Source organism: Tenrec ecaudatus, unplaced genomic scaffold (genome assembly GCF_050624435.1).
Source record: "Tenrec ecaudatus isolate mTenEca1 unplaced genomic scaffold, mTenEca1.hap1 Scaffold_602, whole genome shotgun sequence".
Lineage (NCBI taxonomy): Eukaryota > Metazoa > Chordata > Mammalia > Afrosoricida > Tenrecidae > Tenrec > Tenrec ecaudatus.
This window is the reverse complement of record NW_027459485.1, coordinates 460,660-484,199: the sequence shown is the minus strand read 5'-3', so window position 1 is coordinate 484,199 and position 23,540 is coordinate 460,660. Positions and strand designations below refer to the sequence as shown.

The window sequence follows — 23,540 nt, the reverse complement described above, 5'->3', positions numbered from 1 at the left end:
ATTCAGCCTGTGCTAACACGCTGACTCTGAAACCTCCACTAATGACTTCTTAGTTGCTGGTTTGTCCACATCCGGGTCTCACTTTCATTCCAGGGTATATTTAGATATCCACACACTCGGGGTGCCTGGTCAGGATTTAACCGATTAAGTCAGCGCGGGGTTGGCCACTGTTGTTATCACGAGTGACTCTTGTAGGACTTATTTCTCCAAGAGTGGAGAGCCCAGTGTGCGCTGACAGGTCGTTCCTGGCACTGGACCCATAGGATGTCCATGGGAATAACATCTTTACACTTAAGGGTGAAGCTGCAGCTCCTACTTGAAGTATGTCTTGTGAGGTTAAGTGGTTGGTTTTCTGGAAACTCAAGTAGTTACAAACCCAAATATTTTAGGGTTAGAAGGGTGTGTTACATGTTCCTCAAAGCCGTTAATTCTGAGGGAAAAGTCCAATGTTGTGAAAAATGGAGATCACGGTTTCAAAAAATGGAGATCATGGTACTTTTAATTTGATACCACGTTCATCTCTTTTGACATGAGGGTCACTGGGAAAGAGGGAATGGAGGGAGTCAAAGGTAGAATATCCATTATTTTATTTGTTTCATTAAACACGGATTCACTACATCTTTGAGGGAGAAACCAGGATACATTGTGACCTACCAATTAGTGAGCAAGTACAATTTCGCTCTTGGTCACCTTGGTTATTGGGTACCACATCCCTGCATATGTCTAATAGCAGAGAAGACTCCTTGAGTGTAGGACACAGTAGAGCAGAGGACCACAAATGTTTTGGGCTAGCTCTTGGTCATATGCTTTTTGTCATATTTAAACATTTATATATTCCTTCATTTTGCCAAATTTCATGAACCATTTGTAAACGTTAACTGAAAACAGAGGATGTGTTGGTGTCTCCTAATTTTGCATGTCTACCTCTCGCAGTCTCTTACATATAGGTAAAATCTGGGAGAGGAGACAGGTCCACACACATAATTAGCAGCGTGAGTTATTTCGGTGTGTTAGGTTTGGTGCCTAGCTTAGGGTTTTAGTGTGCTAAAGACTGAGTCTGTACTTAACGATTGGAAGCCAGGTCCTGAGATTAATCAATGTTCCTGCTTCAAGAACAAGAATCAAGGGATAGAATTAGGAGTTAATTGTGATGATTTGAGTTTCAGGTGTTGGTGGACAGATTAAAGGTCATTATACTTAGAAAGTTTCTGCCTAACAGATTATGTTTTGAGTTGATTAGGAGCATATATGTTAAGTGATAATGATGTAGAAATAATGTTTAAGCATTGGAGTTTTCGGGGGTAGTTTCTGCACTTGAGATGTAGGGTCATAAGGTTAGGGTTAAGTTGATAGACTATAGTCCAGGTTGTGACTCTCATTCAAAGAAGTGGAATAACTGCTTTAGGTTAGATTTAGTGTGTATGGTCATTGGATTTGTTAAGCACATGTTAACTTTGCTGTGACATCAGGTGATGCGCAGGGTGTTTGTAGTTCTGGAGGATGCGTGACTTTTCAGCTAGTTATCAGTGTGCTGTAAGGATACTCAGCAGGTTAACGTATAAGGGTTAATGGTTTGGGAGATGGTGATTAGCAGTGAATGAGTAAGGATTGATGTACAAAGTTAATATGTGCTGAAATGTAGCCGAAAACATTTTTGAGTTTATCAACTATAGTACTTATGATATATTTAGAATCATTTATGCATAAATCATCATTTTTCTAATTAGTTCATGGATCGTTTCTTGGCCTTTCGGAGTGTTTTCCAGTCCAGTCTGTTGGGGCACCACACAATGACTTCAAAGTCCAGCTTCAGCATTCCCTGGGGACCTTGCCACTCCATTCCCTTGCTGCCCGCTTCAAGCCCTCAGTGCTTTGCCTTGGTGTGGTGGGTTCAGAACGGGCGCAATTCCCACACTGTGTCTCTGGTGCTGACCCCATGGGCCACGTGTCCCTCTCTGTGGACTGACTGCTCTAATTGGGGTCATCGTCCTCAGGGCCTGGTGGGCCAGGATATGCTCCACTCTCTCCCACTCCCCCTTCATCTGGCCCTGTGTGCGCCTACAAGATATGTCCCTCTCCCAGAGCTGCAGGCTCAATGCTGTTGCTTGACATAAATTCTTCTGGGTGGAGGGGCAGGCATCCATCCAGTATTTGGTACCGGGACCAGCCCCCCAGACCTCTCCACTGTCTCGCCACTCCATAACAGAGTGTCACACCCACACTTTGGGGCACTGGGTCGAATCAGGTCCCTCTCTCCCTGTGGACACACAAACAATACCCTCCTCTTGGACGGGTCAACGCCCCATACCCCTCCACCATCTCTTCCTTATTTTCATCCTTTATTTTTTCCTTTTCCCAATTCTTCCCCTGTTGTCTACCATGTGCATCCCCGGATTTCATCTGGTCCCTGCCATATTACACAGTCCTCAACCCAAGAAGGTTTGTATACAATAGCTTTCTCACTATGCCACTTTTTCGTTTTTTTATTTATTGCTTACCTCAGTGGGCTCATGTTGTATTTGTCCTTTTGTGCCTGACTTACTTCACTTAGCATGCTTTCCTCCACTTCTTCCCATGCCGTTATGTGCTTCATACGTTAATCACTGCTTTTTAGCAATGTGTAGTTCTCCATTACATGTATATACCACAGATTTTTTATCCAATCATCAGTTGATGGAAATTTGGGTTGCTTCCAAGTCCTTGCAATTGTGAACTGTGCCACAATGAACGTTGGAGGACAGATGTCTGGCCTTGGTCTGTTCCTTGCCTCTTCTGTGTATATGTCCAGAAGGGGGATTGCTAGGTCGTATGGTAACTCTATTTCCATCTGTTCTCCATATCACCAGATCAATTTCCATAGTGGTTGTACATACTTACAAGTCCACCAGCAGTGGATGAGAGTTCCTGTCTTCCCACAGCCCCTCCAAAACTTGTTGCTTTCTGTTTTTTTGAATTGGGCTACCTTTGAGGGTGTTAGGTGGTAACTCATTGTTGTTTTACTTTGCATTTCTCTTATGGCTAAAGATCGGGAACGTTTTCTCATATTTTTGTTGGTCATTCTGATTTCTGCCCCTGTGAAACTTTTGTTCAAGTCCTTTGTCCACCTCTCAGGTGGGCAATTATTTTTTTTTTTCCTTTTCAGAAGCTAGCAGAGTATTGTAGATTTTAGTAATAAGGCCTTTGTCTGATGTGTCATTGCTAAAGATGTTTTCCCAGTTCGTGGACCCTCTTATAACTCTCTTGGTGAATTCTTTTGATGTACACAGGTGTTTTTTCTTCAGGATATCCCATTTGTCAAATTGTGCCCCCTCTGTTTGTGTCCTTCCCTATTTCTGATAACCTATGTATTCCCTGTGCCAAAGTTCCCAAGTTGGTCCCAATTCCCTCATTCATGGCCCTAATACTTTGGAGTTTAACTTAAAGGTCTGTGATGCACTTTGAGTTTATTCTTGTGCATGGAGTGAGATAAGTGTCTTGCTTCATTTTTTGCAGGTAAATATCCATATTTTTCCAGCAACACTTTTTTTTCTTTTAATTAATAAATATTTTGATTGGGGCTCATACACCTCTTATCACAATCCATACATACATCAATTGAGCAAAGCACCCTTATACATTTGTTGCCCTCGTCATTCTTTTTTTTACATTTTATTAGGGACTCACACAACTCTTATCACAATCCAAACATATACACACATCAATTGTATAAAGCACATCCATACATTCCCCGGCCCAATCATTCTCAAAGCATTCACTCTCCACTTAAGCCCTTTGCATCAGGTCCTATTTTTTTTGTTTCCCCCGCCCTCCCCGCTCCCCCCTCCCAATGTGCCCTTGGTAATTTATACATCGTTATTTTGTCATATCTTGCCCTATCCAGAGTCTCCCTCCCCCCACTTCTCTGCCATTCCTTTCCCAGTGATGAGGTCACACGTGGACCCCTGTAATCAGTTCCCCCTTTCCAACCCACTCGCCCTCCGCTCTGCCAGCATCGCCCCTCACACCCCTGGTCCTGAAGGTATCATACACCCTGGATTCCCTGTGCCTCCAGCCCCCATATGCACCAGTGTACAACCTCTGCCCTATCCAGCCCTGCAAGGTAGAATTCGGATCATGATAGTTGGGGGGAGGAAGCATCCAGGACCCGGGGGAAAGCTGTGTTCTTCATCGGTACTACCTCGCACCCTCATTGACCCATCTCCTCTCCTGAACCCCTCTGTGAGGGGATCTCCAGTGGCCGAACTTGGGCCTTGGGTCTCCACTCTGCACTTCCCCCTTCATTCAATATGGTATATATATATAGACACACACATATATACATATACACACATATATCTTTTTTTTTTTTTGCATGATGCCTTATACCTGGTCCCTTTGGCACCTCATGATCACACTGGCCGGTGTGCTTCTTCCATGTGGGCTTTTTTGCTTCTGAGCTAGATGCCCGCTTGTTCACCTTCAAGCCTTTAAGACCCCAGTCACTATCTCTTTTGATAGCCGGGCACCATCAGCTTTCTTCACCACATTTGCTTATGCACCCATTTGTCTTCAGTGATCCTATCATGGAGGTGTGCAGCCAATGATAGGATTTTTTGTTCTTTGATGCCTGATAACTGATCCCTTCGGGACCACTCGATCACACAGGCTGGTGTGTTCTTCCATGTGGACTTTGTTGCTTCTGAGCTAGATGGCCGCTTGTTTATCTTCAAGCCTTTAAGACCCCAGTCACTATCTCTTTTGATAGTCGGGCACCATCAGCTTTCTTCACCACATTTCCTTGTTCACCCACTTTGGCTCCAGCAGTTGTGTCGGGAGAGTGAGCATCATAGAGTTCCAATTTAATTAAAGAAAGTATTCATGCATTGAGGGAGTGTTTGAGTAGAGGCCCAAGGTCCTTCCGCCACCTTAATACTTAATCTATAAATATAGACACATCGATATACTTTCCCATCCTCCTATATATATTTGCATGTACATGTCTTTGTCTAGACCTCCATAAATGCCCTTTGACTCCTAGCTCTTTCCTCCATCTCCCTTGACTTTCCTCCTGCCCTACTACCATGCTTCGTCGCCACCTGGGCTAGAGTATACCTCTTCTCTAAGCAACCTTACCCTTGATCATTCACCACCAGACCTGCCACTCCCCCTTCTCTACCATTTGGGGTCCCATGTTGTTCCCTTGTCCCTGTGTTTGTGAATACCACTTCCTTACCCACCCTACCCACCACCTCAAGTCCTCCCAGAACTGTTGGTCCCATTGTTTTTCCTCCAGATAGTTCATCCAGCCTGTCCTATTCAGACAGACCTGTGGAGACACTAACATGCACGAAAACAAGACTGAGGAAAACAAAGCAACAGTATACAACCTGACAACAAAACAACAACAAACCACTGACAAAGAACAAAACAAAACACTTCCCAAGAGCAAAGCTTGTAGTTAGTTCAGGGATCATTTGCTGGCCCTTAGGAGCGTTTTCCAGTCTAGACTGTTAGGCACCACGCCCTGGCCCCAAAGTCCACTTTTAGCATTCCATGTGGACCTTGACACTCCATTCCCTTGCTGTTCTGCTGCACTCCCCCAGTGCTTTGCCTCAGTGTGGTGGGATCAGGTCAGGTGAAATTCCCACACTGTGTCTCCGGTACAGTCCCCTGTATAGCCCTTAGCCAATGAGGGGCATCATTTCTCATAGTGGGGCCAGCCATGTTGTTCTCTTTATGGACTGGCTGCTCTACTCAGGAACATCATCCTCACGGCCTTGTGGGCCAGGCTGTGTTGCACTCTCTCCTCCTGCCCCTTCATCTACTCCCGTGTGCTCTGATAAGATATGTTCATCTCCCGGAGCTGCAGAGTCAATGTCGTCCTTTGGAACAAATTATTTTCGGGGGAGGGGCAGGAATCCACTTAATTTATGGTGCTGGGGCCAGCCTCCCAGACCTCTCCACTGGTTCCCTACTCCACGCCGGATATTGCATTCACACCTTGCGGCACTGGGTTGAAGTCTGGTCCCACTTTCCCTGTGGAGATATAAACAATACCCTCCCTTGGGTGGATTAGTGCCCCATGCCCCCACTACTCTTTTCTTCCTTTTGTTTTCCTTTCCCCCCCTCCTCCACCATTGTCTACCATGTGCATCCCTGGTTTTGGTCTGGTCTCTTCCATACTACACAGTCTTCACCCCACAAATGTTTGTATACAGTAGCTTTTCCCCCTATGCCACTTTGGTTTTTTAAAAAATTTTTAAGTTCTTACCTCAGCGGGCTCATGTTGTACTTGTCCTTTTGTGCCTGACTTATTTCGCTTAGCATGATTTCCTCCAGCTCTTCCCATGCCGCTATGTGCCTCATACGTTCATCACTGCTTTTTAGTGATACATAGTACTCCATTGTATGTATATACCACAGTTTTTTTAATCCACTCGTCAGTTGATGGAAATTTGGGTTGCTTCCAAGTCCTTGCAATTGTGAACTGTGCCGCGATGAACATTGGAGCACAGATGTCTGGTCTTGGTTTGTTTCTTGCCTCTTCTGGGTATATGCCCAGTAGGGGGATTGCTGGGTCATATGGTAACTCTATTTCCATCTGTTTTAGGTATCGCCAGATTAATTTCCATAGTGGCTGTACGTACTTACAAGTGCAACAGCAGTGGATGAGAGTTCCTGTCTCCCCACAGCCCCTCCAACACTTGTTGCTTTCTGGTTTTTTGAATTGGGCTACCATTGAGGGTGTCAGGTAGTACCTCATTGTTGTTTTAATTTGCATTTCTCTTATGGCTAAAGATCGGGAACTTTTTCTCATATGTTTGTTGGCCATTCGGATTTCTGTCCCTGTAAAATTTCTGTTCAAGTCCTTTGCCCATCTTTCAAGTGGTCTATTGGTTTTTTTTCTTTTTGGAATCTAGCAGCGTATTGTAAATTTTAGTAATAAGGCCTTTGTCTGATGTGTCATTGCTAAAGATGTTTTCCCAGTCTGTGGACTCTCTTATCACTCTCTTGGTGAATTTTTTAGATGTACACAAGTGTTTTATTTTCAGTATATCCCATTTTTCAATTTGTGCCTCCTCTGCCAGCACCACTTTTTAAAGAGGGAATCTGCTTCCCATTTGATATGTGTGTGACCCTTATCAAAGATCAGTTGCCTGTATGCTGATGATTTTATTTCTGGGTTTTCAGTTCTTTTCCATTGGTCTGAGTATCTGTCATTGTACCTATACCATGTGGTTTTGACAACTGTGGCTGTATAGTATATGCTGAGGTAAATCAAGCCCTTTTTTTGAGGAGTTCTCTGCTAATTCTAGGTTTCTTCCCTCTCCATATGAAGTTCATCATTAGTTTTCCACTTCTGTGAGGAAAGATGAGGGTAATTGTATCGGGATTGCATTAAACTTATATAGTGCCATTGGCAGAACTGGTATCTTGACTATATTGAGTCTTCTAATTCATGAGCATGGCATACACTTCCATTTGTTGAGGTCACTATTGTTTTCTTGCAATAGTGTTCTGTAGTTTTCCCCATATAGATCTTTTGTTTTTAAAGTCAGGTATATCCCTAGATATTTCAATTTGTATTTGGCTATTGTGAAAGGTAACACCTTTTTTTATCTCCCCTTCTGTGGCCTTATCTGATGTGATGGACTTTTGTTGATCTTGTATCCTGCCACTTTGCCAAACTCCTCTATTGCTTCTAGTACTCTCCTTGTGGAACTTTTGGGATTTTCCATATATAAAATCATATCATCTGCAAATAACGATAGTTTCACCTCTTCCTTCCCCAGACGAATATCTTTGATGTCTCTTCTTTGCCTTATGCTGTTAGCTAAAACCTCCAGCACAATATTAAATAAGAGTGGGGACAAGGACATTCTTGCCTGGTCCCCCTTTTCAGTGGGAATGTGTTAGTCTTCTCCATTGACTACCAGGTTGTCTGTTGGTTTTTCATATATAGCTTGTATTGTCTTCAGGAACTTTCCTTCCATTTCTATCTTCGCTAGTGTCTTAAACAGGAATTGGTGTTGGATGTTGTCGAATGCTTTTTCTGCATCTATGGATATTATCATGTGATTCTTATAATTTTTCATGTCAATGTGATGAATAATACTAATGGTCTTTCGTATGTTGAACCATCCCTGCATCCCTGAAAATTAATCCAACTTCGTCATGGTGAAATGTTTGTTTTATATTCTTTTGTAGTCTGTTGCCTAGTATTTTGTTAAGGATTTTTGCATCAATGTTCATTAGGGATATTGATCTGTAGTTCTCGATTCTTGTGGGATTCTTGCCCGGTTTTGGTATCAGACTTATACTAGCTTCATAGGAGGAATTTGGGAGTTTGCCATCTTTTTATATGCTCTGGAAGATTTTGTGTAGGATTGGGGTTCGTTTTTTCTATAGTTTATTTTGTATAGTTTTCTTATTTTCCCTCTCCTGAATCTCAGCCCTGATTTTTATAATTTCTTTTCTTTTTCTAGTAGTAGGATTGTCCTGCTGACTCTGCTCTAGTCGTAAATTTTGTGCCAGCATATCAGTCCTGAGTCTCTCTTCCTTTCTCAGATGTGCATGTATTGCTATGAAACTTCCTCTGATGACTGCCTTTGCTGTGTCCCATAACTTTTGGAACTTAATGTGCTCATTCTCGTTGGTTTCTTGAAATTTCCCAATTTCATCTCAAATTTGCGCCAGTACACACTCCATTTGCAGTAGAGAGTTATTCATCCTCCAATTGTTTGCTCTTGTTTCTTTGTCTTCCTTTTGTTGATTTCCAGCCTTATGACACAGTGGTCAGAGCGAGAGATATGTATTATTTCAATGTGCTTAAATTTATGTAGATTTGCCTTATGCCCCACCATGTGGTTTATCTTCGAATATGTGCCATAAGAACTTGAAAATAACATGAATTTTTTTTGTTTTGTTTTTGGATGAAAAGCTCTGTAAATATCTATCAGGTCAAATTTTCTAGTTGTGGAGTTTAGCTCTCTAGCTTCCTTGTTGAGTTTCTTTCTCTGTGATCTATCTTTCTCAGGGAGTGGTGTGGTGAAGTCACCCACTATAATCGTCAAGTCTGTAATTTCATTTTTAATTTTTCGTAGTGTTTGGTTGACGTATTCAGCGGGTCTCTCATTTGGGGAATATATGTTTACAATGCTTAGTGGTTCTTTGCCTACCATTCCCTTGAGCATTATATAGTGTCCCTCCTTATCTCTTTTTTGGTTGGCACTTGGAGGTCAATTTCATCCGAGATTAGAATTGCAACCCTGCTTTTTCTGTATTGCTGATTGCTTTGTAGGACTTCTCCAGCCTTTGATTCTCAGGCGATTTTTGTCTGTAGCTTTGAGATGTGTCTCCTGTGGGCAGCAGATAGATGGGTTGTGTTTTCGAAACCATTCTGCTAGTCTCAGTCTTTTAATACCTGAGTTCAGTCCATTGATATTCAGGTTTATTATCTCCATCTGCGGATTCTGTGATGTCATCTTATACCTTTTGTGTTGGGAGTTTTCACACGTTCCTTTCTCATTAGTGTGTTGTGCATGTGTGTGAGTATCATTCTTGACTTCTTTCCATCCTTAAGCCAATGTTATCTTGAAGTCTGTTTTCTCTTTGTTGCCCTCTGGGTGAGGTTGTTCTAGGTGTTGGTCTCTTATATATGCTTTTTCAGTGTTGCTCTTTTGCCCATACTGCGTCAGCAAGGATCTTTTGTAGGGCTGGGTTTCTTCTAACGTATTCTTTGAGTTTTTCCTTGTGTGGGAAGACTCTAACTTCTCCATCTATCTTGATCGATAATTTGGCTGGGTAGAGTATTCTTGGGTTTGCATTATTTTCCTTCAATTTTTGGAATATCTTACTCCACTCACTCCTTTTCTTCATAGTTTCTGCTGATAGGTCTGAGCATATTCTTATTTGAGAACATTTATATGTGATTGCTTCTTTTTCCCTAGCTGCTCCCCTTTCTGATTTTCTCCTTTTCCTCAAAGTTGGATAATTTACCTGTTATGTGCCTTGGTGACTTCTTTTTTGGGATCTAGTCTAGCTGGTGCTATTTCCGCCTCCAGAATGGTTGCCTGGTTTTCACTCATTATGCTGGGGAAGCTTTCCTCCAAGAATTATCTCACTATTGTTTCAGATGACTTCTTTGTTGTGTCTTCCTCTGGTAACACAATAATTCTAATATTGTTCCGCTTCATAGCATCAGACATAACTCTTAAGTTTTCTTCAGCTTCTCTGATGATCTTATTAGATTTTTGTCTGTGTTTGTTAAAGTCTTCTTGGCTGTCCTCCAAGTCATTGATGCGGATCTCTGATTCCTCCATCGCTTCTCAAAGTCCAAGAGGCTGCTACTGGTTTCTGTTGTCTCCTCCCTAAACTCCTGTATTTCCCTTTGGTTTATGACTTTTACCTCTTCCATCATTTTATCCATTTTCTGTATTGTTTCCCTCATATCCTATACGACTCCAAGTAGCATTCTGAAAATTTCTTTCTGTGGCAGCGCCATGTCTGCTTCTTCTATGCATGTCATTATGTTTAGGACATCTTCTGCCATTTTCCTTTGTTTCTCACATTTTTATGTTGAGGTCTTTGGGGCTGATGGCTGTTTGCATTGTGTTGTTTTAGAGGAGCCAGATACCATTTTCCAGGGAGTCGGAGGGCACTGGCTCTCTTTGGGAGACTTGTAGGAGTGTTTCTTCGAACTGCCTATAGCTTATTTCACTATGGAATTAACCTACCACTTTATCCTCCTGTCATTTCCCTATCATGAGAGAGTCCCAGAAGGCTGGTGGGTTGCCTTCTTTGGTGAGCAGAGGTTCTTCCAACAGCTTGTAATGTTAATGAGTGTTGGTTGAGCTGCCTTATGCCCCCAGGTACACAGGCCACAGGCAGGAATTCCCCAGTGATAAGTTGGGCAGTTTCCCATGGAAGGAAAGAGGACCTTTCCCTAGCCTCGGGCAAGCTACACAGTTTGGAGCTCACCTAGCTGGGTGTGGTAGAGTCTTAAATGCCCTAGGCCAAAGGGAGTGTTCTGGAGGTCAGCAGTGGAGTGTGAGAGAACAAGAAAGAGACAAAGAGGAGGGAAAAAAATTAAAAGTAAGACTGTTTCAACTGTGCAGGGAATATAAGGAAGAGAGGGAAACAAAAGCAACTATGCAGCTGAGTCCCACTCCCCACCCATGGAGCTGCAAGGCTTTAGTCCCTCTGCAGCCCTCAAAGACCATGGGGGACAGAGACAGAGATATAAACAAAAGCAACAATGTAGCTGAACCCTGATCCCTGCCAGTGGAGCTGCAAGGGTATGGGTTTAGTCCCTGCCCAGACGCAGAAGTGGCAAGCTGTGGCTGTGCTGTGAAAAAGCCCCTGAACAGCCTTCTAGGGCTGTGGAGGAACAGAGAGCAGAGATGTAAGCAGAAGCAACAGTGTAGCTGAACCCTGATCCCTACAGGTGGAGCTGCACGGGTCCTGTCCAAGCCCTGAGGCAGGTGAAAGCATACTGTGGCTGTGTTGAGACCAATCCCCACTACAGGCTCCAGATGGTCCCTGCTCCAGCAGATAGAGTGGCGGGGCCAAGGTCACGCCCCAGCAGGCTTCCACTGAGCTGTGCCAAAAGCCCTCAAAACCCCATGGGTCTGTGGCTACTTACCTTTGTGATGTTCCTCCTATGTTCCAGCAGTGGTGAATTTCCCTCTAAGCAACGCTCCTTGACTGGGTTCTACGGAGTCCCTCTGGTATGTGTCCAAATCATCTTTTTTTTATGGATAGAAGAATTTTTATTTTTCTCTCTATGTTAGCCTTTTTTTCTTCCCTACCAAAAAATGTCTTGTTTTCGGAATCCTAGGCTCATCCACCACCTTGCTACAGCTCTGTCCCAGATGCAGCCTAGCTTGCCCTGGAGCTGCTGCCGGAACCACACAGCCCAGCCTGGTGTTTCCGCAGAGGGTGAGCCGCCGCCGCCTCCACAGTCAGCCTGCCCTCAGCATTCGGCCCACACAGAAGGGACCCCTGCCGGAACGCAGTCTGCAGTCCACAATCTGCACCAAGCCCGGAGAGCCTCAGACAAGAGTCGAGCTCAGGGAGGATGTCAGGCTCCAGGGTGTCACAGAGCAGCAAGAGAAAGACCAAGAAGAAACCTGACACTTGGGAAGAAGCGAAATTTCTGGTGGGCTCCATGGCAGTCATGAATGGCATGCGAAAGCAGAGAACTTTTTGCGATGTGATTCTTGTGGTCCAGGAAAGAGAGATCCCTGCTCATCGTGTGGTCTTGGCTGCAGCCAGCCCAGTTTTTAATGTCATGTTCACAACTGGCATGCTCGAATCAAAATCCTCTGAAGTAGAACTCAAAGACGCAGACCCTGACGTTATTGAACACCTGGTGGAATTTGCTTACACTGCAAGGGTTTCTGTGAATACCAACAATGTGCAGTCTCTGTTGGATGCCGCAAACCAGTACCAGATGGAACCTGTGAAGAACATGTGTGTTGATTTTTTGAAAGAGCAAGTGGATGCTTCAAACTGTCTCGGTCTAAGCATTCTAGCAGAGCGTCTAGACTGTCCTGAGTTGAAAGCCACTGCAGATGCCTTTATTGACCATAATTTCCCTGATGTTTCCAAAACTGAGGAGTTTCTCCACCTTGATGCTGAGCTAGTAACAAGTCTGCTCAACCAGGACTCCCTGACCGTGAGCGCAGAGGAGGAGGTTTATGATGCTGCCGTCAGGTGGCTGAGACATGATGTGCCGAATCGCCAGCCTTTTATGGTGGATGTCCTTGCTAACGTCAGATTTCCTCTTATCTCAAAAAAATTTCTTATGTAAAACCATCCCATTTGAATCCCTCATTCAAGACAATCCTGAGTGCCTTAAGATGGTGATGAATGGAATGCGGTATCATCTACTGTCTCCTGAGGATCAGAAAGAACTGGCAGATGGAGCAAGGCCTCGAAGACCACAGTCTTGTAGATATTTTAAGCCAAAGTTGGAAAAAGGTGCATATGGCACACGATCCTGAAGTGAGAATGTAACTTCAGAAATTTCATTTGATGCATGTTTTGCTCTTTAAAATTACCTGTGTTGATAACTATTTTGTATATCCAACCACATGTTTTTAGTCTTCAAGTAGAACAGTTTAAGTAACTGAAGAATTGACCCCAAATTTTCAAAAAAAGTCTCATTCAATAAAGTATGTTATTCTCAAAAGCCAGCATTATTAGAATTCCATCACAATATGTTCAGTATTTATATTAAATGTGCCCACCATCCCTTATTTTTGTTATAAAACTTTGTCTTGGAAATATTTTGCCACTTACTAGGACCTATTTATATTTTTTCATATTAATTATTTCTAATATAATAATTGCAGAGGCAGCTTTTGTTAGAAATTATTTACCTTGCCTCATGCAAAGTGAACAGTAGTTTATACTCTGATATAAGTAGGCTACTTATTAAATAGGATTGCTTGGTAATTATTTTTAAATTCTTATACTTGGCATTGTTCAGAAATTTGGAATGATATTAGCTGTCATTCATTGAGACCCTCCCATAGCTGCCCTATACCTGCCAGGAATGGTGGCTTTTCCTTATTATTAAATTGATTTCCGTCAGAGAACATTTTCAGTAGTAACATGTAATTTTCCAGAATTAAGTCAATATATTTTTTGGAGCTAATAAACTTATACACTATTATCTCTATATATTCCTTGGATTTAAATGATGACAGGAGGAATTACTGTATTAATTACTGGCTGAAAATGATAGAAAAGGAAATCTTAATCTTTTTTCAAATATTGTCAAGAAATGACTTCTTGGCACTCTATTTTAAAGGTGAATCATACCATTCTGAGGATGCCAGGGAAGAGAGAAGAACTTTTAATCTATGAAAAGAGGATAATTGGATTTCAAATAGTTCACTGAGAAATTTAATTAAAAATAACCAGATTTCTTTTTTTTCACAACTTTTGGAAGATTGCTTTATGATCCTGAGGGAAAGAGAAGGGTGAGTATGTTGGGCAGAAATATATTAACCATTGTGCATTTCAAGGAAGGTTCACCATTGCCATTTCGGTGTTCTAATTGGAAAATTCTCCTTTAGAGATGACAGACTATTTCTTGTGCTCCTCATTTTAAGTGGGGGCTCCTCTTTTGGCTTGATAAATCTGCATAATTTAGGCGATGGGTTCCGTGGCCTTTTGTGTCCACTGTAGTTTGACAAAATGGCAGGCCATTCTTAGGCCTGGTACACTCTTGATAGATTCTTATATAGAAAACCTATATTTTTATTTTATTTTCCCTCTTACCATACCTATCGATGTTTGGGATATATTTCTCCTATTGATAATGGTGAGTTGGGTATTTCTCAAACTACTGACGTTCAGATGTGAGACAACTTCCAATTCTGTTTAAGACCGATGCCTCTATCCTTTTCTGGGAATTTTATTACATACCCTGAAGTCATTCAAGGCTCTTGTCTACATTTTCTATTGATTATGTATTTTATAATGAATGTTGGATTTTGAGTGTGAACATGGCAAAGGTAGGTAATTTCTTTTTTGTCTTCAAACTAGGACCAACAACTCTTTTTTAAATAGATTGTGAACACATGTTCTCTTAATAAGCACTTTCATAAATAATAGTATAATAGAGAAAAACATTTTCATCTGTTGAAATCTACTATGTGGTTCATTTTGCATAAGCATGAATAGGAATGTAAGACAGGTGTAACAGTACTAAATAAAAAGAGGAATGAAAATAATGAAGTCATCTTTATGAACGTCACAGAAAGCATGTTCTCCCTTTATTCCGGCTCGTAGCTCAGAAACTGTTGATAGAGGTTACTGTTCTCAGCCCAGATTAGGTGGAGGATAGGATTGAGATGGAAAAACCCTTGCTTACAGTTAAATATTATACATGTCAATTAATAGTTGTTGTAAACTGTGTTTCTCTACATATTTGTAAGTGATGATGTAGCAATCCCTGGTGCCACAAAGTTCACGATCGTGGATGCTATTTGAAAGGTGAGCAGGTACCACCCACCAGCTGGCCCCTTGCACAATTAAACTCACAATCTATGTCCAAAAAGATTACAGTTTAGAGATCTCTATGGGGGCAGTTCCAGTCTCTACAAAGGGTGACCTGTAGTCAAAATGGACGATACATATACAAAACAACATATCAGTGATGCAGTCTGGACTCTCCCTAACAGATATTAAACACATGTTTCCTCCTGGTGCTCCTAATCTGAGTTCTAGTCTAGTCAACTGTTTTGGATAATGGCAAGTTTGCTCTTTATGATACTACTTAGTGGAATCATAAATAATTTTCATTTTGCCTTTTAAACTTGGAAGATTTTCCTGAACCTTATGGCTTCATATACTACTTTCATTATATTTTGAAATTAATTAATTGTCATTTCTGTTTTCTGTATTCATTGCTACACTTCACTTACTCTCTATTAGAATGTGATCATCTCTTAAGTGTCCTCACTATTTGAAGAAAACAAAACATTTTGAAGGCTCTTATAGTTCTTGTACCCACTCATCAATTGTATCAAGATAATTTGTACGTATGTCATCATCACTATTTCCTAGACATTTCTTTTCTTCTTTTTAAAAAATCAATTTATTGGGGGCTCGTACAACTCTTATCACAATCCATGCATCCATCATGGTCATCTCCTCACTCTTAGTTTGCAGATTTCAATGTGCTCTGCAGATAATTTTGTCCCACGGTCTCCTCTTCTAGGAAGAAGGACTCTGATTCAAACAGCACTCCATTTCCAGACCCGTGTGTCCTGCGCACTTCTACTGGACAAGCTACAGCGATTTAACAAAGAATATTAATAGGTTCAGAGATTGAAAAAATACTCAGTTCAGTTTTCAACATAAAATAAAATTTGAAAACCTTCAATACGAATAATGAGTTAAATTTGAGATATGGCAACACAGAAAATCAGTCTACAAATGAGATGGATGTACTCAGATAAATGACAATTTATCTTAGTGTTTCCTCGAGGTATGAACATTTTTCACCCTGTTCTCAGAACTACGTTTTATGGGGATTCATGATAACCTGGAAGAGTTAGACCATAGAAGTGTTTGCTATATGTCATTTGCTTTGTTTTGGTTTTTTTTTCTCCTCAGGGGAGCAGATTCTTCCCATTCTAAATTGTAATGCAGGATTGTTATGCTGGGAATCTACATGGTGATGAAGTGGGAGAACAGGGAGTTTCTGTGTGTTCTTCTGATTGAGTCTGAACCTTTTATATCACCTGGGCAGTAAGGCTCTGACCTTCATGCCTGTGGTGTAGTTTATAGTTTGGCCTGTCCATGCTCCTTTCCTTCATTGCAAAATCTCCTTTATGTTTGAACTTTTAATATCTGTTCACGATACCTTCGCATGTAGGTCTCATGGGTAGGATAAGGGGTGTCTGGTTGATAGGGGAAATATTTTACCTCCAGCTATGAAAAGTCAATGGATTTGACCTTTCTCTGGTGAGAAATCTTTTGAGTTGATAAAAGTCTCTCCCTCCAGTGTCTGAAACACAGGGCTTATTTTGAATGTTCACTTGAAAATCTGGAGGGGTTTTATACTCAAAGCTCACAAAGTTCGGGGCTCCACTAATGACTGGCCCCAGAACTTTCTCACTGTCTCAGTAAACAGTACTCTCTCTAGCAATTTATAAAATTTTAATTTATGTTTTTGTTTTATCAAAAACATGTGTTTAGTAGCTTCTGATTCAGGTAAGCAGAACACAGTTGTTCCCATCTGAATAGACCTCCTCTAGATTTCGGATGGCATTTGATATGCCAATTCACTTCAGTTCTCTGATGGTGCATGCACGGACTCCTAGCATCAGTGCACCCACGGCTCATGTTGCAAAATAAGAAGCAGGTGCCTGACTCAGAGAGGAGGAGACAGTCCAAGAGAGACAGAGCAGGGGTCCAGAGTAGAAATGGAGGGGCAGGTATCCAGAGAAGGCCTAGAGTTTGTACGTGGGCAGAAAGTTGTGGTCATCTCCACGTGACTACACATTATAGAGGGATGAATGGACTGATAGTATAGGATGTTTCATCACCCAGAACTGGGAAACTGATCTACATTTGATCAACCCTATTCTCAGTCCCTAGGTTCTTCAAGCTGAAACCTGAGAAACCAGTTCCCTGGCCTTGAAATGAAGTGTATCCAATGGTTACTAAGTTTCCTCGAGCCCTGAGCACTTGAATTGTTTTAGGACTATTCAGCAAGGAAGGATTCCCACACCCTCCGCCCCAGAAAATAGGTACTGTATACTAGAAAATTATCTGAGTTTGGAGAGATATGTCCTAATCTTATGGGCTCTCACTAATCTTTTTCACAACACTGATATCATTTTTACATTAAAATTTACAACTTATGTTAATCTTGTTAATCTGTCTTTAATACATCTTGCAAAATTATTAAATTTACTTGGGGAGTTCTATCAGACTTATCATGATAAAATAATATTTCATTATATTTTAAAGAATGTATTGCTTGGTTTTGTATGTTTTCTGAATACTTTACATATTTTATATTATTTAATTGATTGCTTTTCAATTTTTCTTATAAAATATTTTGTAGGCTGGTTTTTATGTGAGGAGAGGAAATAAGAAAATTTTATGCCTATTAAAATAACATTTTGGTATACATTATTTTAAATGAGTAAAAAAATAGAAGTTCATGGAAGAAATAGCTGACTATTTATGAAAACACACTCATTACATGTATAGTAATATTGAGGATGATACAGTAAAATGAGTAAGACTTACCCCACACCCACCACAGTGAATCAGTGAAAAATCACTATACCTCATCACAGACACAGAGGAATGGCCCCCTTGAATGATCTGTATTATTCCATGAGAAGCTGATTGTGTCAGATCTCATCTATGAAGTGAGAGAAATTATAGGGGTCGTGTATAAATGGATACATCTGTACCCGTCATGACCAGCTGTCAACCCACATCATGAGATACACCCACCACTAGCCATCAGGATTCCAGACCACATTTGAGATGAGCAGCGGAGCTATCCTGGTGTGTGGCTCTGTCAAGTTCTCGAGGTTATCTCTTATTTATACCTGATGTAGACCAGAACTGCATTCATGAATGTGAATTATGAGCATGTATAAGTGCCCTATAGAGTTGAAAGCTGAAACCATCACCCTGATACAGCAATAAGCAAGGACATTGCCATATAGGGTGCTCTTGAACCACTGATACTGAAGTGCACTCATCAAGGAGTGACTATGGAGCTTTATTTTCCTATTGGCAGTCATCCTGGGTAAGATAAGACAGAGATGAGGCTGGAGAAAACACTGTGGCAGCTCCAGAGCCCTCACCTTCTGGTTTACCTCCTCACAGGTGTTATGCCCAGATGCAGTTAGTGCAATCTGAGGCAGAGGTGCAGAAGCCAGGAGAGTAGGTGAAGGTGTCCTACAGGACTTCCGGATACACCTTCTCCAGCTATGGTACGAATTGGGTGTGACAAGTACCAGGAAAAGGCCTTTAGTGGAAGGACTAGATCAGTACCCACGCTGGGAAGTCAACATATGCCCCGGGCTTCACACAAGGCAGGAAGACATCTCCTGGGATGCGTCATTCAGCACAGTTTATCTACAGACTGGCAGCCTGAACTCGAGGACACTGCCACCTCTTCCTGTGTGAGACACACGCTGTAGAAATCCACATCCTGAGAGCGTCAGGACACCTGAGGGCAGGGCAGCTGTACTCGCTGAGGCAGTGACTCAGAATATTTAGTTGAATCTTCTCTTTATTTACCTCCTATGAACTTAGAGATGAGAAACAAAGACAATTACTTTCTGTGAAATTATCATTATAATACCGTGAAATTAAATCTGCCCCTCAAGGGGGGAGGTTAAAAATACCTTGGTATGTAGCCTTTCCTTATCTCTCTGTGTAAACACTTACATCTCGGTACTGACAACTATGCCGACTCCATGAAGGTTCGAATTACCACCTCCAGACACAATGAAAAAAACACAGTTTATTGGCAGAGAGAAGGTGAGAAAATGGAAGCCAAGACCATCTAGTACCCAGTGAGAAAAGAGGAAGAGGGAGTCAGTGTGATCCCAGACACGAACTTCCTGCTGGGAGAGACCTGGGCTGCAGGGGGGATTCAGAACCCACATATCGCAGGTCACACCCCAGGGGCAGGTGCCCATGCATGGTTTCAGGGCTGGTTTCTTCTTGTGATCTGGGGATGCTTCTCCATCGCACTGTTTCCCCCAAGGAATTTATCTATTTTTTATGACAAAGGAATGCAAGATTATTGTATAAGAAATATTTAAAATCAGACTATTGCAGGTAGGATGTATAATAATGGAATTGAAATCTCAACAGCCGAATGTGAGAAGGAGCAGATAAAATATAATTTTTATTTCTTAGTGTTATACCTCACTTATTTGTATATTAGTGTTTACAGCAAATGCATGTTTCAAGTACTGTTTGATAATAGTTGAATTGGTTGGATTTCCTTGAAGGCGGACATGATCTTATCACAAACAGTACTGTATTTCATGATGTGTTTAGCAAGATCCTTCCTGCCAATGAATGCCATCCCCTTCTCTTCATTGTGTTGTTCTTTGCGTAGTAAATCTTATGGTTTCCTGATCAACTTGCAATACCATTTAAGTCCTTTTAAGCTCACTAATGCCTAGAATACCAACTAACCTTCAAGTATCCCATTTCATCTTTTGCCCCTTCCAATCTTCCTAAATTTATAGTATGCAAATTATCAATTTTGATCATTAGAAGACTTTTGCGGCTCTTTCTCTTTACCTTGAGTCATGCCCCAGCAGCAAAGGAAGATCCTGACAGCTCCACTCCCAAAGCCTTTACCCAAATTACATCCTCATGGCTGAATCCCCTCCAAGAAACCAGCTCTACTTCAGTCACATTTTGAGTGCCCTCGAACATGAGGGGTCCATCCTCTAACAGTAGTTTCAACAATTTCCTAATCCCTTTTCTTATGCTGTCAGTATTTAACAATGCTTCAAAAGTATGCATAAGATTTTCAAAGCTTCTTCCACTGAAGAAGGTAGTGGGGTCCTTCTGCATTGTCTAGTCTTAGTCTGGAAGCTTTGATGAAATCTGTTCATTTTGGGTGATCCTGCTGGCATTTGATATAACAGTGACATATCTTCCATCATCACAGCAACACACAAGCCACCACAGTATGATGAACTAACAGACAGGTGGTGAGAATATAACATTATTCCTTCAAAATACACCATACAAATACTGGCTAATATTTTAATTACAACAAATAAATAATTGCCGAACTCCACCAAATAGTGGAGTAATTCAATTCAATATTTTCAATTTTGGTCTTAACATTTAAATCAAAAGCCATGAGGACATCAAGAATTTAAGTCATGAGAACAACAAGAATTTAATAAGTAAACAAACAAATAAATGGGTCTAGAAAACTAGAGTCAATGACCAATATATAGCATACTCAACCAAAAACAAAACATATTGCTCCCGTTAGGCTGGAATTTATTTCAGAAATAAAGTGAAGCATGAAACGAATAGAAACACATAGATATTTAATAGAAATACAGATAGATGAGAGATACAAGATATGGACAGGCTATATAGAGAAAATTGACAGCTAAATCAATAGTTCAGCAGATTGATGGACCAATTAATAGATTTATGATAGATAGATAAATAGATAGAAAGATAGCAGAGATAGGAATATGTATAGATGGATGACAGAGAGAAAGAGAAACTCATTCAACAGACACCAGTGTCATTGTGCATTCAGGTTCAGGGGTTTGGGCTGAGTCCAGACAGATGGTGTTCACAGAACACTCTTGTCTATACTGAGATAAATTGAAGACTAAATGCACAAACTACTACATGCAGTGTGTCATAAGGAGGAAGGATGTTATAAAACAATGACTCACTCTTCAAGAGATTGTCTCAAGTACCTGGGTCCCCACAACAGGAACATATCAGTTATTTGATGTGTGTGGTGATGCAGATAAAAGTAGGTCAGGGAAGCTATGTGAGACCAGAGTGTAAGCACCACGAAGGGAAGGTTGGGATGTATTGCATAGGGTCTCGGGACAAACAGCACATGACCCAGTTCAAGACTCAGTGCATGGGGAGCAAGATACAGGTTTCCTTCCTGAATTTGGGGGCTCCCTATTCAATTTTCCCCTGTGTCATGGTTTTTATTCCTCTTCCTGTCTCTGAGAACCAAGATTTAGATGTTTTTAGCATAACCGTCAACTCCAGAGAACAGAGGGAGGAGAATGAAGCATGGAATTAGGACATCTTCTCTGGGTCCTTGCTCTTTTCTTGGGAGACCCCGAGTGCACAAACCTGAGGTGCTTTCTCCCCATCAGAGGAGAACTGAAGGGAAACGTTTTAATATTATTTTTTATTTTTATCTTTACACTTGCTTGTGGATTGTGGGAAGATTTACCAAGATTAATGCTCATTCAACTATTCATACACTCTTGTTTCATTTCATTCACTGTAATACACACAAACTCCTGTTACAATTACCTTTGCTTTCCAAATATTCTGAATGTTCCCCTGGATAAATGTTGCCCTTTTAATCACAGAACTTAGATTATTTTAAGGTAATTGTATCTACCCAGGATTATTGCTCCCAGGTAGGCTTGTCAATTATTTGACTGGAAGTTTTTCCAAGGGGTGAGTTCAGTCCCACACCTGAAGCGATGCTGGAAGCCATGGTCTCAGGACTTCCACAAATCGACCCAACAAGGAAGCCTAGTCTTTGTATTAGTCTTTTGTGTGTGTGTATTGTTTCACTTTTTGTCCCACTCTACCCAAGACCTTCTAACGCTATCTTTTCCAAAGAAGTGGGTACTGATAGCAAGGCACCACCTATTTCTTCTGGTCATAGAGATCAGGAGACTCCTATCCATGATTCATTACAACATTGGATGAATGGTTTCGTTGTGTCTTCAAGGATCATCACTCTGGAAAGGGTGAAACAATTAGCTGCACCTAGTGTGGTTTAAAGTCCCCAGTCACTACTCTCAAAGCCCAGATGTAGGACATTGTCTTTGTGCGCCATTATCTCAGCGAGTCTTGTGTCCCTGAGCCCCAAGGCCTCCTCCTGAGAGAGAGAAAAGTTAACAAACTGATGATTTTCTTTAGTTTAGATCACAGTAGGTCAGAGAAATGTTTAGACAGATTATGAAATTTATGAGATTGTGAAACTGATGAAGGTGAGATATTCTCCATGTTGGATTTTTAACTTCTCTAACAAACAGCTACCCTGTCAGAGAGACGGTGACAAGGGCCAGGTTGACCATGAGTATTCAGAGTGACACACTCATCTTTGACTTTAATCTGCACAGATTTGTCTGACACTCAGAGTAAAGCTGACATTCCCTGAGATTTGTTTCCTCTTCTCAGGCAGCAGGAAGTACAGGAGAGACCTGGGCGCTAGGACACACCTGAGAGTCTATTGAGAGTCTATTTAGAAGGGGTCATTCAGTTGATGAGATTCTTCAAAGTCTTCACTAAGGAGACAGAGGTACCTTCCATCATGGACATCATTCCCCACAGACAGTAAGGAGGGACCCAGGCTCCTTGGGCTGCAGATTCACACTGGGTTTGAAACCACTCTCGCCTGAGTGTGAATGAGAGATGCACTAAGTGGAGTCACAGTTCAAAGCTCTCTGTGTGTGAGGTTCTAGTGCTAGTGCCAGTCTTGTCTCCCCGCCCCCGCCCTCTCTCTCTCTCTCTCTCTCTCTGCATGTGTGTGTTGCAGGATGTTACTAGGATTAAGTTCTGTCCCTCCCAGGAGTCCCAAGACCTGGGTATCCAGGGTTATAGGGCTGGAGGAGTCTGACACGTAGGGCAGGGCAGAAATATGCAAAGTGGAAGACATCCATTTTAGACCCACAGGCCACCTCCACAGGGGAAGGTTTCTCATCACCCAGCTGGTGAACTCAGTGTGATTCCTTTGCATCCTCCTTGCAAGATGGGGTCTGCCACCCTAGATCTCCTCATTGCTCTTCTCCCAGGTCAGGATCACCACAGGTTTGAGATGAATGGAGGATGTGTGTGCAGAGGGAGTCTCTCATCTCTCAATCCTATCTCCACAAGTGTCTGTGCTCAGGTGCAGCTGGTGCAGTCTGGGGCAGAGGTGAAGAGACCTGGGGAGTATTTGAGGATCTCCTGTAAGACATCTGGGTACAGCTTTAATAGAAACTGGATTGGCTGGATTAAGCAGACACCTGGAAAGGGTTTGGAATGGATAGGGATAATTTATCCTAGTGATGCTGATACCAGGTACAACCCATCCTTCCAAGGAAAAGTCACCATCTCCACAGAAAACTCCATCAGCACCATGTACCTGCAGTGGAGCAGCCTGAAGGACTCAGACACGGCCATGTATTACTGTGCAAGAGACACAGTGAGAGAAACTCCTTCCTGAGAGGGGCAGAAACCCTCAGCCTGATGCAGCTGCAGAGCAGGAGTCTCAGAGCATCTCTCAACTCAGCACCAGAGAACAGAGTGTCTGCTGTCTCCCAGTT

At 41.9% G+C, this 23,540-nt stretch overlaps 1 pseudogene; it reads left to right on the top strand.

Annotated features, from left to right (window-relative positions):
* Nucleotides 1–12,058: 12,058 nt before the first annotated feature.
* Nucleotides 12,059–12,986, top strand: LOC142436758 (kelch-like protein 7 pseudogene; annotated as a pseudogene).
* The last annotated feature ends 10,554 nt before the right edge of the window (nt 12,987–23,540 follow it).